The 15920-nt window shown below is 38.3% G+C and overlaps 1 pseudogene; it reads right to left on the bottom strand.

Annotated features, from left to right (window-relative positions):
- The window catches only part of LOC122749805, a 48661-nt pseudogene extending 34048 nt beyond the window's left edge, over positions 1-14613 (bottom strand).
- Positions 14614-15920: the final 1307 nt, after the last annotated feature.

Below are 15920 nucleotides of genomic sequence, written 5' to 3'. Positions count from 1 at the left end.
ACTGATCACCTCCTGAAAAAGATCCCAAAATGAAAACCTCTAGGAATGTTATAGTCAAATTCCAGAACTCCCAGATCAAGGAGAAAATACTGCAAGCAGCCAGAGAGAAACAATTCAAATATGGTGGAGCCACAGTAAGGATAACCCAAGATCTAGCAGCTTCTACATTAAAGGATCATAGGGTTTGGAATATGATATTCCAGAGGGCAAAGGAACTGGGATTAATACCCAGCAAAACTGTGTATAATCTTTCAGGGGGAAAATGGGAATTCAATGAAAGTGAGAACTTTCAGGCATTTGTGATGAAAAGACCTGAGCTGAATAGAAAATTTTACTTCCAAATACAAGACCCTAGAGAAACATAAAAAGGTAAATAGGAAAAAGAAATCATGAGGGATATTAAAAGGTTAAACTGTTTACATTCCTACATGAGAAGATGATACTTGTAACTCATAAGAACTTTCTCATTATTAGGGCAGCTGAATGGAGTATATTTAGACAGAGGGCACAGGTGAGAGTTGAATATGAGGGGATTATATCTTTTAAAAAATAAAATTAAGGGGTGAGAGGAATGCATTGAGAGAAAGGGAAAGGGAGAGGTGAAATAGGGTAAAATATCCCACATAAAAGAAGCAAGAAAAAGCTTATGGAGTGGAGGGAAAGATGGGGGAAGGGCAGGGGAGTGAGTGAGCCTTACTCTCATCATAATTGGCTCAAAGAAGGCATAACATACACACTCAATTGGGTATAGTAATCTACCTTACCCTGCAAGAAAGTAGGAAGGGAAGGAGATGGGGGAGGGGGGTTGAAAGAAGGGAGGGAAAGTTGGGGGAGGGACAGTCAGAAGCAAATCACTTTTGAGGAGGGATAGGGTGAAGGAAGATAGAAAATAGAGTAAATATCATGGGGAGGGAATAGGATGGAGGGACACACAGTTAGTAATAGTAACTGTGAAAAAAATTTGAAGCAGAGGCAAGAGTAATGTAAGATGATGATGATGGTGGTGGTGGTGGTAAAATGTATATAAATGTTATCATTGTTCCAATAATCAACATCATGGGTTTAGTGTAAGGAAATCTCTCTTTAAAGTACTATATAAATGTATATAAATGTAGTTTACTTTAAAAAAATGATGAACAAGACACGATCAGAAAAACCTGGATTTATATGAGCTGATGCAAAGTGAAATGCACTATATAGAAAAGAACAGCAATATTGTAAGAAGATTTTCTATGGATGACTTAGTTATTTTCAGCAATACAATGATCCAAGCCAACTCTGAAGGATTTATGAAAAATGCAATCCATTTACAGAGAAAAAACTGAGGGTATCTGAATACAGATTGAAGCTTAACTTTTTGTTAGTTCCTTTTTCTAAAGTTTTTTTGTCTGTTTTCTTTTACAACCTGACTAATGTGGAAATGTTTTGCATGACTACACATGCATAAATTATATTGAATTGCTTGAGTCCTTAAGGGGCGTTGGGGAAGGAGGGAGGAAGAAAATTTGGAACACAAGTTTTAAAAATCGATGTTAAAATGTGTTTTTACAAGTAATTTGGGAAAAATAAAAGTCTAAATAAATAAAAAAGAAAAATTGTTCTTTTAAAGGTTCTTGTGCTGTCCTCATCGAGATATATGAGGAGATGGTCAAAGTGCTGGTGGTGGGTTGGCTTGTCTGGCACTTATTGCCTTCTGTCTCTCAGGATGCTTTAGCTTGGTTGGCTTGACTGACCTCTGTATGACAACTGGTTGGTAGTTGGTGAGGATGGCTGGCACCTTCTTCACAGGAATTGCCTCCTTTTATGATGGCTGTGAAGCCTGGGATGGAAGGAAGATAGGCAGCTAGGAGGTGCTGTCATTCCTACTTCTTTGTTGTTGTTATTCTGTCATTTTTTTTCAGTCATGTCTGTCCTCATTTGGGGTTTTCTTAGCAAAGATATTGGAGTGGTTTGCCATTTCTTTCTCTAGCTCCTTTTACAGATAAGGAACTGAGGCCAACAGGGTTTAGTGACTTGGCCAGGGTCACATAGTTAATAAGTGTCTGAGATCAGATTTGAACTCAGGGAGATGAATCCTTCTGACTTCACACGTGGCACTCTCTCCACTATTCCACCTAGACGATAACCCCACTTCTTTGCCTATACATATATCTGGCAGTGAGATCTCTGGGGCTTAGTTTCTTAGCATAATTCCAGATTGCTTTCCAGTATGGTTGGACTAATTTGCAATTCCACTAACAGTGTCCAGAACTCCCCAAATATTGACCTTTTAAATTTTTACCATCTTTGCCCATAATCTTGAGAAACTGGATTCTTTGTTAATATTCTTTTCCGTTCCATTGCTTTTATTTGCTATTCTTTTCATCTTGAATTCCCATTCTCCCATCTTCATTTGAACAAATGCTACCTATCCTTCAAGGTCCAACTCAACTGCTACATCTTCCATTAAGCCTCCTTCGAATACACCAACTAAAATTGACCCATTTCTATTCTGAGCTCTCCTAGCACTCTGTACTAATGTGGCTTTTATCACATTGCCTTCTATCATTTAGCTTTTTTGTGCATTCTGAATTCAATCCAACAAACTTTTCTTAAACTGTCTACCAAATGGGAGGTACTATGCTAGTCACTGAGTATATAAAGACAAAAAAAAATACTTCCTGCTCTTAAGAAACTTATATTCCACCCTGAATTGAGGAAAACCTGAGTTCAAATCTGGCCTCAGACACTTGACACTTACTAGCTCTGTGACCCTGGGCAAGTCACTTAACCCTCATTGCTCCACCAAAACAAAACAAAACAAAACAAATCATATTTCACTTCTCATCCCTTTAATCAGATTGTCAGTTCCTTAATGGCAGAAAGTGTCTTATCTTTAGGCATTTAAATATTTCTAATTATGAAGCTGTTGCTACTCTTCTAAGTCAGCTGTCTCATTGTTGAACAGTCAGGGAGTAACACCATAAGTTTCATAAAAATGATGTTCAAAAAATATTTATTGAACTTAATTGAATTTCCAACAATCCTACAACAGAGAATCAAAGAATCTCAGAAAAGGGGGAAACTTTAAAATCTTTATCAATTTTATACCACAAATATGAATCCTTTCTGCAACATTCCTGATAGATGATCATACTTCCTCTGATTGAACATTTTCAGTGATGTGCTTCTTATCCAAGTAACCCATTCCATCATGGAGAAGCTCTAATCTACTACCTTGTTCTTACTGCCTACCAAGATGCTCAGGTCTCTCTCCTAAAAAAACCTTCATCAGGGGCAGCTAGGTGGCACAGTGGATAAAAGCACCGGCCCTGGATTCAGGAATACCTGAGTTCAAATCTGGCCTCAGACACTTGACACTTACTAGCTGTGTGACCCTGGGCAAGTCACTTAACCCCCATTACCCCCGCAAAAACAAAAAACAAACAAAAACAAAACAAAAAAACTTCATCAAATCCTACCTTCCTCTTACATCTTTTTCCTCCATCTCTTCTTTTTTTTCACAGACAAATACTTAGTAAAAATCATCTACCTTCATTCCTCTCATATCTTTCTCAACCCCTTTCAGTGTGGCTTCCAAGATCATCACTCAAATGAATCTGTTCTTTCCAAGGTGACCAAAGCAGTCTTAATTGCTAGATCAGATGTCCATTCCTCAGTCCTCATCTTTCTGATCCTCCTTGTATCAGATAATACTGTTGTCCACCCATATTCCCCAGATACTCTTTTGTCCATTAGCTTTCGTGACACTTTTCTCTCTTGGCTCTCTTCCTACATAGTTGACCTATATTTCTTAGTTTTCTTTTCTGGATCATCATTACCCACCCCATAACTCTTCAAGGACTGTCTTCTTCTTCCTCTTTCTCTCCCTCTCTCTCTGTGTATACACACATCCATATACATACATACATATACTATATATATGCATGTATATGTATAGGGATGTGTGTGTATATATACATGTATATATATATATATGTGTATGACAGAGAACAGCATGTCTAGATGTAATCAACCAATACATGTGTGTGTATGTATGTACATGTATGTATGCATAGACATATATCCCCCTATACATATAACATCCAAATATAAATATATTCATATTTAGATATGTATGGATGGATATGATGTCTATGTCTTTATATTAAGATACACCAGAACTACTCCTAGGTTTTGTATATATACATATATTTGTAAATGTCTGAAATCTCTCCATAATCTTATCAACACTCTCAGGGGTGGAATATTCATTCTTTATGTGTGACTCCCACATCTATGTTCTCAGTCCTAGTGTGTCTGCTGAGCTATAGGCCCATATCAGCAACTGCCTATTAGCTTTTTCAAACTAGACATTTCACATCTCATTTCAATCTCTCCAAAATGTCATTCATTATATTTTCTTTTTCCTGAATTTCCTATTATTGTTGAGGTCACTATGCTTCTTGTAATTTAGGTTCACATTCTTAGTGCAACCCTGAACATTTCCCTCTCCATGCCTTCTTTGCTAAGTCTTATCGATTCTTCCTCATCTGCATCTCATACCTACTTCTATTTTCTACTCACATTGTGAGTTTTCTAGTTCAAGCTCTCATCACCTCTCACCTGGACTATTGTGATGGCCTTCCTTTAAAAAAAATTGTCTTAAGCAACCAAGATCTTCATTCTTACCTTCCCACCCTAACCTCCCCCACCGAAATGATAATGCAATAAAGTAAAAATCCATTATAAACATGTATAATCAATCAAAATGAATATCCATATTGATAATATTAAAAAATGGTTTTGGGGTGGCTAGGTGGCGCAGTGGATAAAGCACCGGCCCTGAAGTCAGGAGTACCTGAGTTCAAATCCGGCCTCAGACACTTAACACTTACTAGCTGTGTGACCTTGGGCAAGTCACTTAACCCCAATTGCCTCACTAAAAAAAAAAATGGTTTCATCCTGTACTCTGAGTATTTACTTTTCCATAAAGAAGTAGGTACGTATTTTATTCATTAGTGCTCTGGAATCCTATTTAGTCATTACACTGATTAAGAGTTCAGCACAATAGTATTCTAACACATGTATAGACCGTACCTTTTTTTTTTTTTTGCAGGGCAATGAGGGTGACACAGCTAGTAAGTGTCAAGTGTCTGGGGCCGGATTTGAACTCAGGTCCTCCTGAATTCAGGGCCAGTGCTTTATCCACTGCACCACCTAGCTGCCCTCATACCTTTTTTAAAAAATCAATTTCCCAATTTATGGATATTCCATCAGATTCCCATTCTTTGCCACCTTTGCCAAAATTCTCTGTCAAATTCGTATTCCTAAACTATGAACTATGTTTTTGTACATCCTTAGAGTTTGGTTTAAACTAATCCCCCCCCCCCCCTCCAACTTATCCTTCACTTTCTTCTTGCTTCTCTCCATTCCCTGCTATTTCTCTGAGTGATATGTTGAATGGGATGTATTTCTATAACTATGTGTGTTATTATTCCTTCTTTTGACAAGTTCAGATAAAAATGCAATTCAAGCATCAGCTGCTCTCCCCTATTCCTTTTTGGTTGAGTAGATATCTGCTTACTCTGTGCTCTGATTATGTGAAATATTTTCCCCTAACTTTCCTTCCCCTTCATCCTAATATATTTCTTTTCCTTTCTCTTTCCATTTTTTTTTTCTTAAGATCATCAAGACGTAACAGAACCTCTCCCAGGTTTTGTCTAATTGGATTCCCTCTCTGAATACTTATTGATGATAGGTTTCTGGGAAGATAATCATCTCCCCACATTGTAATATAAGCAGCTTATCCTTCTTTAGTTCTTTATCACCATTCATTCATGTTTGGGGTTTGTGTAAAAGTAGACCTTATGATATTGCTGTTATTTTCTATATAGTGCATTTCACTTTGCATCAGCTCATATAAGTCCAGGTTTTTCTGATAGCATCCTGTTCGTCATCCACTCCTATCAGCCATCTGGAAAGCTCTATTGGTTCAGAGTGGCAGAATAGCAGACTCCGCTCTGGTCTGGAATATTCTGTAGGCTGGGCTAGATGCTAGAAATGAGATCCTGCTCTGAGCTTGGGGTCCGAACCATATCACTTCTACTACTGATGACTTTTGAACTTTCTCCTGTCTTCATACACTGCCCAGGACCTCCCTCCTGAGTAATACCACTCCCTTGAATAGGTCCCCTTTTCAGTCCAACCTGGATCTGTGATCTGGAATTGAGTAGTGGGCAACAAAGCTGCCACTTAGCACCCGCCCCCATTGCTCTTCTCTGATATGGGTCTGGAATGGGAATTCTTCTTGCTCTGGGCACTTGAAAATTCCATATGCTCCTTCCCCAAAATTGTCCCACGTCTGCAGACCTCTGTCTCTTTATGCCAACATAGACTTGACAACAGACCCACTGTGACTTTTTCCCCCTGAATTTCCCCATTAGAATTCATTCTGGTACACTTTGTAGATCTCTTTGGAGGAGTGTGTGGGGGAGAGCTCACCATGCTGCTTCCTAACACTGGACCACTTTAGCTCTGGCTTGTGAAAGCCTTCTAATTGTTTTCCCCGCCTCTAACCTCTCCCTTCTTTATGCCATCTCTCATCCATCTGCCAAATTTGTATTCCTAAAGCACAGTTCTAATAATTTATTTCCCTATTCAAGAAGTTTCAGTGCCTCCCTAATGCCTTGAGAATAAGACACACACACACACACACACACACACACACACACACACACACACACACGGGGCAGCTAGATGGCACAGTGGATAGAGCACCGGCCCTGGAGTCAGGAGTGCCTGAGTTCAAATCCGACCTCAGACACTTAACACTAGCTGTGTGACCCTGGGCAAGTCACTTAACCCCAATTGCCTCACTAAAAACACACACACACACACACACACACACACACACACACACTTCTCTGAATACCTCAAGCCCCCTATATCTGGCTCCAATTGGTCTTTTTCAAATCCAATGCAAAATCAGAAGTGTCAAAGTTGACAAGTTAACACTAATAACTCATCAATCTCACTTATCACTGAACATCATTTCTTGCAAGAAGCTTGAAGCTTCTATCAACCTCACCAACCCTCATATTGTAAGGAATGAAGAAACTACTATTAGATTTGTGCAACAAACTAATCTGGAGAGGTTTTTAATAATTATAAACAAAAGGTTTGGTCCCTTTAAGAAGTGGCTCTGGCTGAAGCCACTAACTGCGGCCTGGTTTTAAAATGGAGAGAAGACCTTAGATTGAATAAACATGACCCTCAAACAAGGAAGATCATAGTAGGGGCTACTCAGTTTAAAGGAAGTTGTGGGAAAGGCAGTGAAAGATGGCCGTGTGAAAACTTGTTTCTGTGATTTCCTTGTAGATCTTGCCCTGGATCTCTTTTTGTTTTGTTTTGTTTTTGTTTTGTGTTGTGTTTTCTTTTTGCAGGGCAATGAGGGTTAAGTGACTTGCCCAGGGTCACACAGCTAGTAAGGCCCTGGATCTCTTTTAACTATTGTGCATGTAAGGATATTGCCCTATAGTAGGAATCTTCCTATGTCCCTGATTGTGCAGTTCATTATTGACCTATACCCTCCCTTCAGTAATTTTTCCCTCTTGCTCAACATCTCTTGCTGGGTTCATGTCCTCCCAATCTTCTTTGTGTCAATTGCCATCAGAAGCTCTCATTCCCCTTCCCCTGAAGCAAGATGAGTAATCTTTCTAAGCACCAAATTTTTGCAAGTAATACTTACTGTAAGGTCCCACTTTCCTTTTATAAAATATCTCTCTTCTATGAAAGGATGATTGATTCATGGTACCCTTTAACACAATTGAAACAATGCTCCCCCCTCTTCAGCCTGCTCCTTGCTTTGGTTCCTTGACCTTTCTCCTATAAGCTTTCTTCTTCCTAACAGGAATTGTTTTCTCTTTCCATTTCCCTTTGTTAGATTTTGACTTAATAAGGGTACATTCCATATCCCTTCAGATATACTGTTGTAAAGGCATATATTCTATAGAACACTTAGCCTAAAGACTCCATTTTTCATCCCTTCCCTGGTCTGATGTCTTTTGCTTATTAACCTGTTTACTCCAGCCACGGGTTTGGATGCTGGTGGAGGCATAGCTATAGGAGTAGCCCAGTGTTTGGGGCAGAATGTTTTGCCCTTAGTGAAGTTGGAGCCCTCGTCCTAGAGTGGTACCAGACTATCCTGTCAGAGAAAACTTTTCTTTGATTCATAAGTTACTATTTTATATTTTCAGTGCTTTGTCCTTATCCCAGAGATACTTTGATGCCAATTTGATGCTTGAGGCCTGTTCTCAGAACGGAAATGGTGCAACTTTGGCTCTTTCCTGGAAGTAGAAACATCCTAATAGAAAAGTCTTGAGACGGCTTTTTTCTGTACGATTCCAAACAGGTGGGATCTTAGCCAGGGGGTCCTCAGCTGTACAACCACAATGTTACAAAATCTTAGGGAGATTTCATGGTCCTGACAGATTCCCCCCAGGAGCCATGGTGCAATAGAGGCTAATTCAGGTATTTGGAGGTGGAAGGAACAGTTGGTAAGATTGAAAACCAGTAGGAGTTATCCTGGTCCTCAATCCAAGTCACCTTAGAGAGGAAAATACTGAAGTATCCTTTTGCTTGCCATGGACCAATAGTTTAGCCATAACTTGATAGGGAAATGAGTGCACAAGCAATATTCAGTGATTAGGGTTGAGCAACTGAGTAACTAGAGTCATATATATAGATAGATAGATAGATAGATAGATAGATAGATAGATAGATAGATAGATAGATAGATAGATAGATAGATAGATAGATAGATATTTGTGCTGCAAGGGCAGTGGTGTGTTTCTTGAATAAGACGATTATATCCTGGCCAGATGTTTGAGGTAAGGAGTTGGCTCAGTCATAGGATCAAGGTGATATTGTTCCTACAATGATACTATGTAATTTTGAGCACCTGAGACCATCAATGTCTTAGCATTTTTTCAGATAGACTTTTGGCAGGAAATAGAAAAGGATTTCAAATAAAGGAGGGAGAGTTGTAGGAGGAGGAAAATGTTGTACCTCTTGTCTCCATATAGGAAAGACAGCTGTCAAATTGAGAGCAGTGAGCAGGATTTCAAATAATAGCTCACATCTATATAATACTTTACTCTTTACAAAAGGTTTTCTTATGTTTTTTAGCCAGACCAAAAAAAAAAGAAAGAAAGAAAGAAAGAAAGAAAGAAAGAAAGAAAGAAAGAAAGAAAAGAATTATCTAGATATGTTTCATCTAGGGAACACAGTCCAATATTCAAGGTATAAAAAGGCTTCATTTTTTTCCCTTTTTGTCCATGATTCAAAAGAGAGTGGTGAGCCCTATTACTCTAACCATTGGGTTGGGTGCTAGCAGTGGCATGGTAGTAGCAGCCCAAATTCCAAATAATATGCCTGGTGTTTGCAGCATGGAGGATGAGTGGCTTTGACCCCTGTGATACATTTGGAACCTGATGAACTTGGAGCTATGTTCATGGAATGATGGCTAATCCATCCTTTGCTTTGTTTGATGTTTTCCATGCCTTTTCCTTAGTCTACCCATGGCTAGAAGCTCTGCAAGCAGTGGTTTGGGGACAGCATTCAGAACAGAGTGATAATGCAGCTTTGATTCTTTCCTGATAGTTGAAACATTTTAATAGATCCCTCATATTCCTTCCATGAAGCTTGACTCTGAATAAAACTTCCTATGCTTTGCACCTTAGGAAGGTGCCCTAACCTTTATAGAGATTCATCAGAGGGGCTATGGTCCAATGTAGGCTCCTTCTGGAGGTTGTTTGCCTGTGAAGAATAGAAGGAATGTGCAATGCTCATTAGCAAAATTTAGGCAACTATGTAGATGTGGGTGGATATTTTAGGTATGGCAAAAGCAGAGGTGTATTCCTGAAATAAGAGGATTTTATGATTGAGACAGACTGAGCAGCTCTAGAATCACTTTTCTCTTGTTCCCACAGCAATGCTATCTGTTTGTGGAAAGTTGATAACAATCCTATCTTAGACATCTCCAGAAATAATTTTGGCAGAAAATGGACCAAAGTTTCTAAATAAGAAAAGACATTGTGGATGAGGACAGAATAAATATTTCACTTGTAGAAGAACACTCAGTTCAGTATTGAATATTTTTTAAAAATATAGAAAAAGCTCCTTTTTTGCTTTTACCCATAGTCCCATCTAGTACTGAGAGAACAGTTACTCTGGTCATGAAACTGAGTGCTGCTGGTTCCAGAGAAATTTAGTCATCCAATATTTTGAGCTTAAAGCAAGGCAGTTTTAGCCCTGTTGTTATGACCTCACCTTGATGAATTTGTAGCCTATCCCTTTAATGGCTGCAGTATGTTCCATCATAGAAGCATTTGCTCTTGTCCAAGACCCAGCCAAGGTTTGATGGGTTGTTTGTTTGTTTGTTTGTTTGTTTTTTAGATCAGTGCCATTTGGCCAATACTGTGGATGATGTTATGGCACAACAGTCTTTTTGCTGAAAGTTGATACAGCTTAATAAAGCACTTAGAGTCCTTCCATGCTACTTGTGTCTGTGTGAAACTTTAGATGTCTTTCAACTCTGGATTTTTGGTATAAATTTAGCTTTATATGTACTTATTGGTGGAATCTTAGCCTAGTGTTCCTTGGCTAAATAGTCACAAGACTGGAAAATCTTAGAGAAGTGTCTTTGTCCAGAGAGAGACTTCATCCAGGAACTATGATCCAATGGAGGCTTATTCTCCTGGTTGGATCTGAAAGTAGCTACAGAGCATTGTTAGGGAGATTTTAACCATTAGAATTTATCCTGATGATCAAATCAGGGAAACATGGTAATGGCAAAGCAGAGTTATACTTTTGCTTTCTGTAGAGCAATTGTCTATCATACTTACCCCTTTTTGAGAAATAGAGGGCACAATCAATGCGCGGTGTTCTGCTTGGGCAACTGCTTAGTTGTGTCTGGATATTTTGATTGTGAAGAGGGCAGAGGTGTTACTCTTTAATTAGAGAACACTATCTGGGTCAGATGGTTGAGGTGGAGAGCTGTCTTAGGCCTAGAATCATATATATGTGTGTGTGTATGTATATGTATATGTATATATTTCCCATAATGGTATTATCTGATTTTGCACAGCTGATAATAGGCAAGTACTAGGCTTTTCATGAAAGCCATTTTATGTGAAGTGGGCTAGTATATCCAAAGAAGAAGCAGTAGTGTGAGTGAGGGTAAAAAAACACACACATATATATTTACTACTGACTTGAGTGTTCTTTTACAAGTATATATATATATATGTATGGATATGTGTATATATATATATATATTTTTGTTTTTGTTTTTGTTTAAACGGGGCAATGGGGTTAAGTGACTTGCCCAGGGTCACACAGCTAGTAAGTGTTAAGTGTCTGAGGCCGGATTTGAACTCAGGAATTCCTGAATCCAGGGCCGGTGCTTTATCCACTGTGCCACCTAGCTGCCCTATATATATATATATATATATATATATATATATATATATTTGTAAAAGAACACTCAAGTCAGTAGTCAACATTTAAAAGAAACATTTTTTTTTTTTTTGCTCTAGCTCATAGTCCAAAATCAGGAGGTGATAAATCTGTCAGTCTGGTCACATGGTTGGTAAATGGTGACATTTCTCAGGTGGATGATTCTCAGTGATGCCAAAACTTAGGGAAGGTTCCTTGACAATACATCTGGGGGCCATGGTATAATAAAGGCTCATTCCAGTAGATTAAGTCTCAGAGGAAATTCAGTGCATACTTTGGAAGACTGTGGTTGGTTGTTTTCCTTCATGCTTTCTAACAAACGTCCACATGTGAATTTCCCACAATTTTAAGTTCATTTTGAACTGAGAATAAAACTACTATGGCCTTTTTTAATTTTAGACTCCTTAATGTTAATTCCCCATCATGGCACACTTCATCTTTTTAATGTATTCCTATTTGTTGCTTTCATATAAGGAGAATTGTTTTTACAATTCTTGAAAACATTTCCAAAGCCATTTTGAAATAACACAACTGGGGATCTTACCTAATCATTCTAAATAAACCCTCCCAACACATCACATTCCATCTGCTTGGTAACCTCTAAGGACACACACACACACACACACACACACACACACTTTTGTTGTGGTTCAGTTGTTCTAGTCATGTCTAACCCCCTCTAATGTCATTTGTGGTTTTCTTAGCAAAGATACCAGAGTGGTTTGCCCTTTCCTTCTCTAGTGGATCCATTTTTCAGGCAATCAGAGGTTAAGTCAGTTGCCTAGGGTCATCTAGCTAGTAAGTACCTGAAGCTGGATTTGGACTCAAGTCCACCTGACTCCAGGTCCAGGGATCTATCCACTGAGTCATCAGTTGACTCTACACACACTTTTAGGGACCCCTGAAAAGACCCTGGTCTGGGGTTACTGGAGAGGCAGAAGAAACAAACTATGGGTCCTGGATCACACTTATATGATGTTTTAATGATTGAAACGTACACTGCATACATTAGATCCCATTTTTAATCACAAACACCCTTGGAGACTGGTGCTTTTGCTGTCTATATTAGAGATGGAGAAACTGAGGCTCAGAATAGTTAAGTGGAAGTTCCATATAGAGTTTAAAAGTTTCTCCTATTCTTGACCTCCATGTTAAAGTCTAAGCCATTTATCCCTGATGATCTCTGCTGAACGTGACTTGAATGAACCTTTTTCTACCTTCCTCAACCTCTTAACATGGGACTTCATACCACCAAAAGGAGTTGATGAAAATCTAGAAAATTTCAAATGATCCTAGGATCCTGATGGAGCAGTTCAAAACATTATTGTGGCTAAAAGGTTCCCTGACGGGAAATGCTGAGAAAAAGAGAATCTCCAACCTTGAGTTCCCTGGAGCAGGGACTTTCTTCAGCTGATCCAGGAGTACACACCTACAAATTTGGCAGCTGAGGGAGTAGTCAGAAGGACTTGCTAGGAGCCCTTAGAAACAATGATTGATAGCATATAGGGATGATACAGTTTCTTAACCACATAGGGCTAGGTTCAAATAATGCAGTAAGGTGTTTCATAAATTCATAACCATAGTTACATTAATGTCAGATTATAAATCAAAGTCCTTGATGGACTAATTTTGAGAAGAGAGATTTACATGTCACCAAGGCAATCAAGAAAACTTAAAACATAAAACATCTTGTAACAGAATTCTAAAGCGATACAATATCACCAATATTAACAAACATCAAGTCTCTGTATCCTAGTGATCCATTCTTCTTCTTTTTCTTCTTTTTTTTGTTTTTGCATGGGGGCAATGAGGGTTAAGTGACTTGCCCAGGGTCACACAGCTAATGAGTGTCAAGTACCTGAGGTCAGATTTGAACTCAGGTCCTCCTGAATCCAGGGCGAGTGCTTTATCCACTGTACCACCTAGCTGCCCCTGTGATCCATTCTTAATATTCATTTCACCAGCACATTTTGTGTCCCAGATGTCTCAATTCATTTCACCAGCACATTTTGTGTCCCAGATGTCTCAAATAATTATCTAGTCCTTAGATATCTTTTCTTAGACAATAAGTTTAATTCTCAGGACAGCTCTGAAAGAGCTCTGCTTCTCTTGTTCCAAATTTAGAAATATTTGGACAATTCTGCTAGTAACAAGACTCAATAAAATTTAGTACAATCACTTAAATTCAGTTCTTCAATCTTGAAATTTCAGAGAATTTCAGTTTCTATATTCCATTTGCTGTTTCTATCCTTACCTATATCCCATAGCTGATGTGATAGTCTTTTTAAAAAATAAAATTTCTGTGGGTCCAACCATAAAATGAAATCTCCTGACTTTAATTATCAGACAGATACTTTAAAATTGGAAAATAATTTAACTTTCTTTACCATTATCAATACAATTTGTGTAAAATCCAAATAATCCTTAATTAATAAATCCTTAATCTAATTTTGAGAACCTATTACCAAAATACTCAAAAGTATCTGAATTTCCATGATAGATACATTTGGAAACCAATTATATACATGTGTATATAGTTCCTAGAAAAAAGTCTAATCCTGTTGCTTTTCTCAAAATTTACTATTCCATTTATTTAGAAAACTTTAATATTGCATTTTTGTCTAATCACTATGCCTAATCTTTTTCCCTTTAGGAGGATATCATCCCTATATTATAATTGACCATAAACACAGATTAAAATAATAAATTATTCATATTTGTATCCTATAATAGTAACTCAGAGATGTTCCGGTATAAATATTTTATTTAATAGATTTAGTATTGAACTTAACAAAAATCTTGATTATAGAAAATTGCTATCAGAGGAAAAAGAGGGACAGTTATACCAATGTCATATATTATGACAGGGGTAGGAGGGAAAACTCCCTTAGCTCTGTTTGATTCCAGGTTTGGGTCATATCTGACAGCCACAGGATGTGAAAAGCAAGACTTAACCATGTGGGAATTTTCCTTTTCAGAAAAGAAATAGTATATTGGGGAAATAGAATCATGAGGGTCCTACCTCAGGCTAGGCCAAAGTCATCCCCTGAATTTTTTCCAAGCACAGACATCCACCTTTTAGTAGTTCCCAGACCACAGCACATCCTGTTTTCTAGTATAGGCTTCTTGACAAAACACACAACTATTCCTCTAATCAAAGTTCAAAACAATAGTAAATTACAGTGCCAAGAATTTTCACCTTAAATAGTAAAATTTCACTAACCACAGCTTAGGGCTTGAATATCTTTCCTGATGCTTCTCTAACAGTTAACATTTCATTTATCCTTTACTTATAAATTAAAACTACCCATATTCTAGGGCTTCAGACATACAGCAAATACCTGATAGTTGTAGGGATTTGTTTGCTTTCAAGTGGGAAAATCCATTCCCGGTAAGAAAACAACAGCTTAGATGGACAGTGTTGCCACAGAGATACGCTATCACCTAATCTATTTGACCAGGTTTTAGAGCAATGTTTGGGACCATTTGAGACAGAGAAAGGGATCGGTGTATTGCAAAATGTGAATGACTTACTAGGGGCAGGAGAAAAGAGATCAGAGGTAGCTGAGGCTACCAATCAATTATTGAATTTTCTGGGGAAACAGGGACTAAGAGTATCTAAAACTAAATTGCAATATGTTGAAAAAGAAGTTAAATATCTGGAACATTTGATAATCTAAGGGAAGAGAAGAATCAATCCTGAAAGAATAAAGGAGATAGTGGAGCTCCCTTTACCAAAAACCAAGTGGGAATTAAAGAAGTTACTGGGGTTGACAGGGTATTATAGACTGTGGATTAGCTCCTATGCCCAAAAGACAAAAGGGTTATAATTAAAACTTCTAGATGAAGCTCCTAATGTTTTGAAATGGGAGGAGGAGGAAATTCAATTGATCGAGGTATTAAAGAAATCTCTGATAGAGGCACCTGTTCTAGCTTTGCCTTCTTGGAGAAACTCTTTCATTTGTGACCATAGATAAGGGCATGGCTCTAGGGGTATTGTGCCAGAATTGGGGAGGAAAGAGACAACTGATGGCCTTCCTGTCAAGGGTCCTCGATCCAGTCTCTAGGGCCCAGCTTCAGTGTTATCCAGACAGTAACAGCCACAGTCCTGCTAGTGGAAGAAAGCAGGAAATTGACTTTTGAGGGCTCCCTAGTGGTGTACACTCCACATTAAATGAGGACTCTTCTACAGCAGAGGGCTAGAAGGTGGTTAACAGATTCTAAAATCTTAAAATATGAGGCAGTCCTCATAGAGATGATTTTGTGCTGACCACCAACTCCATGTATCTGTGGAAGGGAGAAAATCAGCCAGAGGATTTAGAACCCACGGCAGAAGATTGCCAAGATATAATAGAATATTACACTAAGGTAAGGGAAGATTTACATGAGCTACCCTTATATGATGGGACAAGACTTTTTTT

The sequence above is a fragment of the Dromiciops gliroides genome, chromosome 3 (assembly GCF_019393635.1).
Source record: "Dromiciops gliroides isolate mDroGli1 chromosome 3, mDroGli1.pri, whole genome shotgun sequence".
Classification (NCBI taxonomy): domain Eukaryota; kingdom Metazoa; phylum Chordata; class Mammalia; order Microbiotheria; family Microbiotheriidae; genus Dromiciops; species Dromiciops gliroides.
This window is presented reverse-complemented; position numbering and strand designations above follow the sequence as displayed.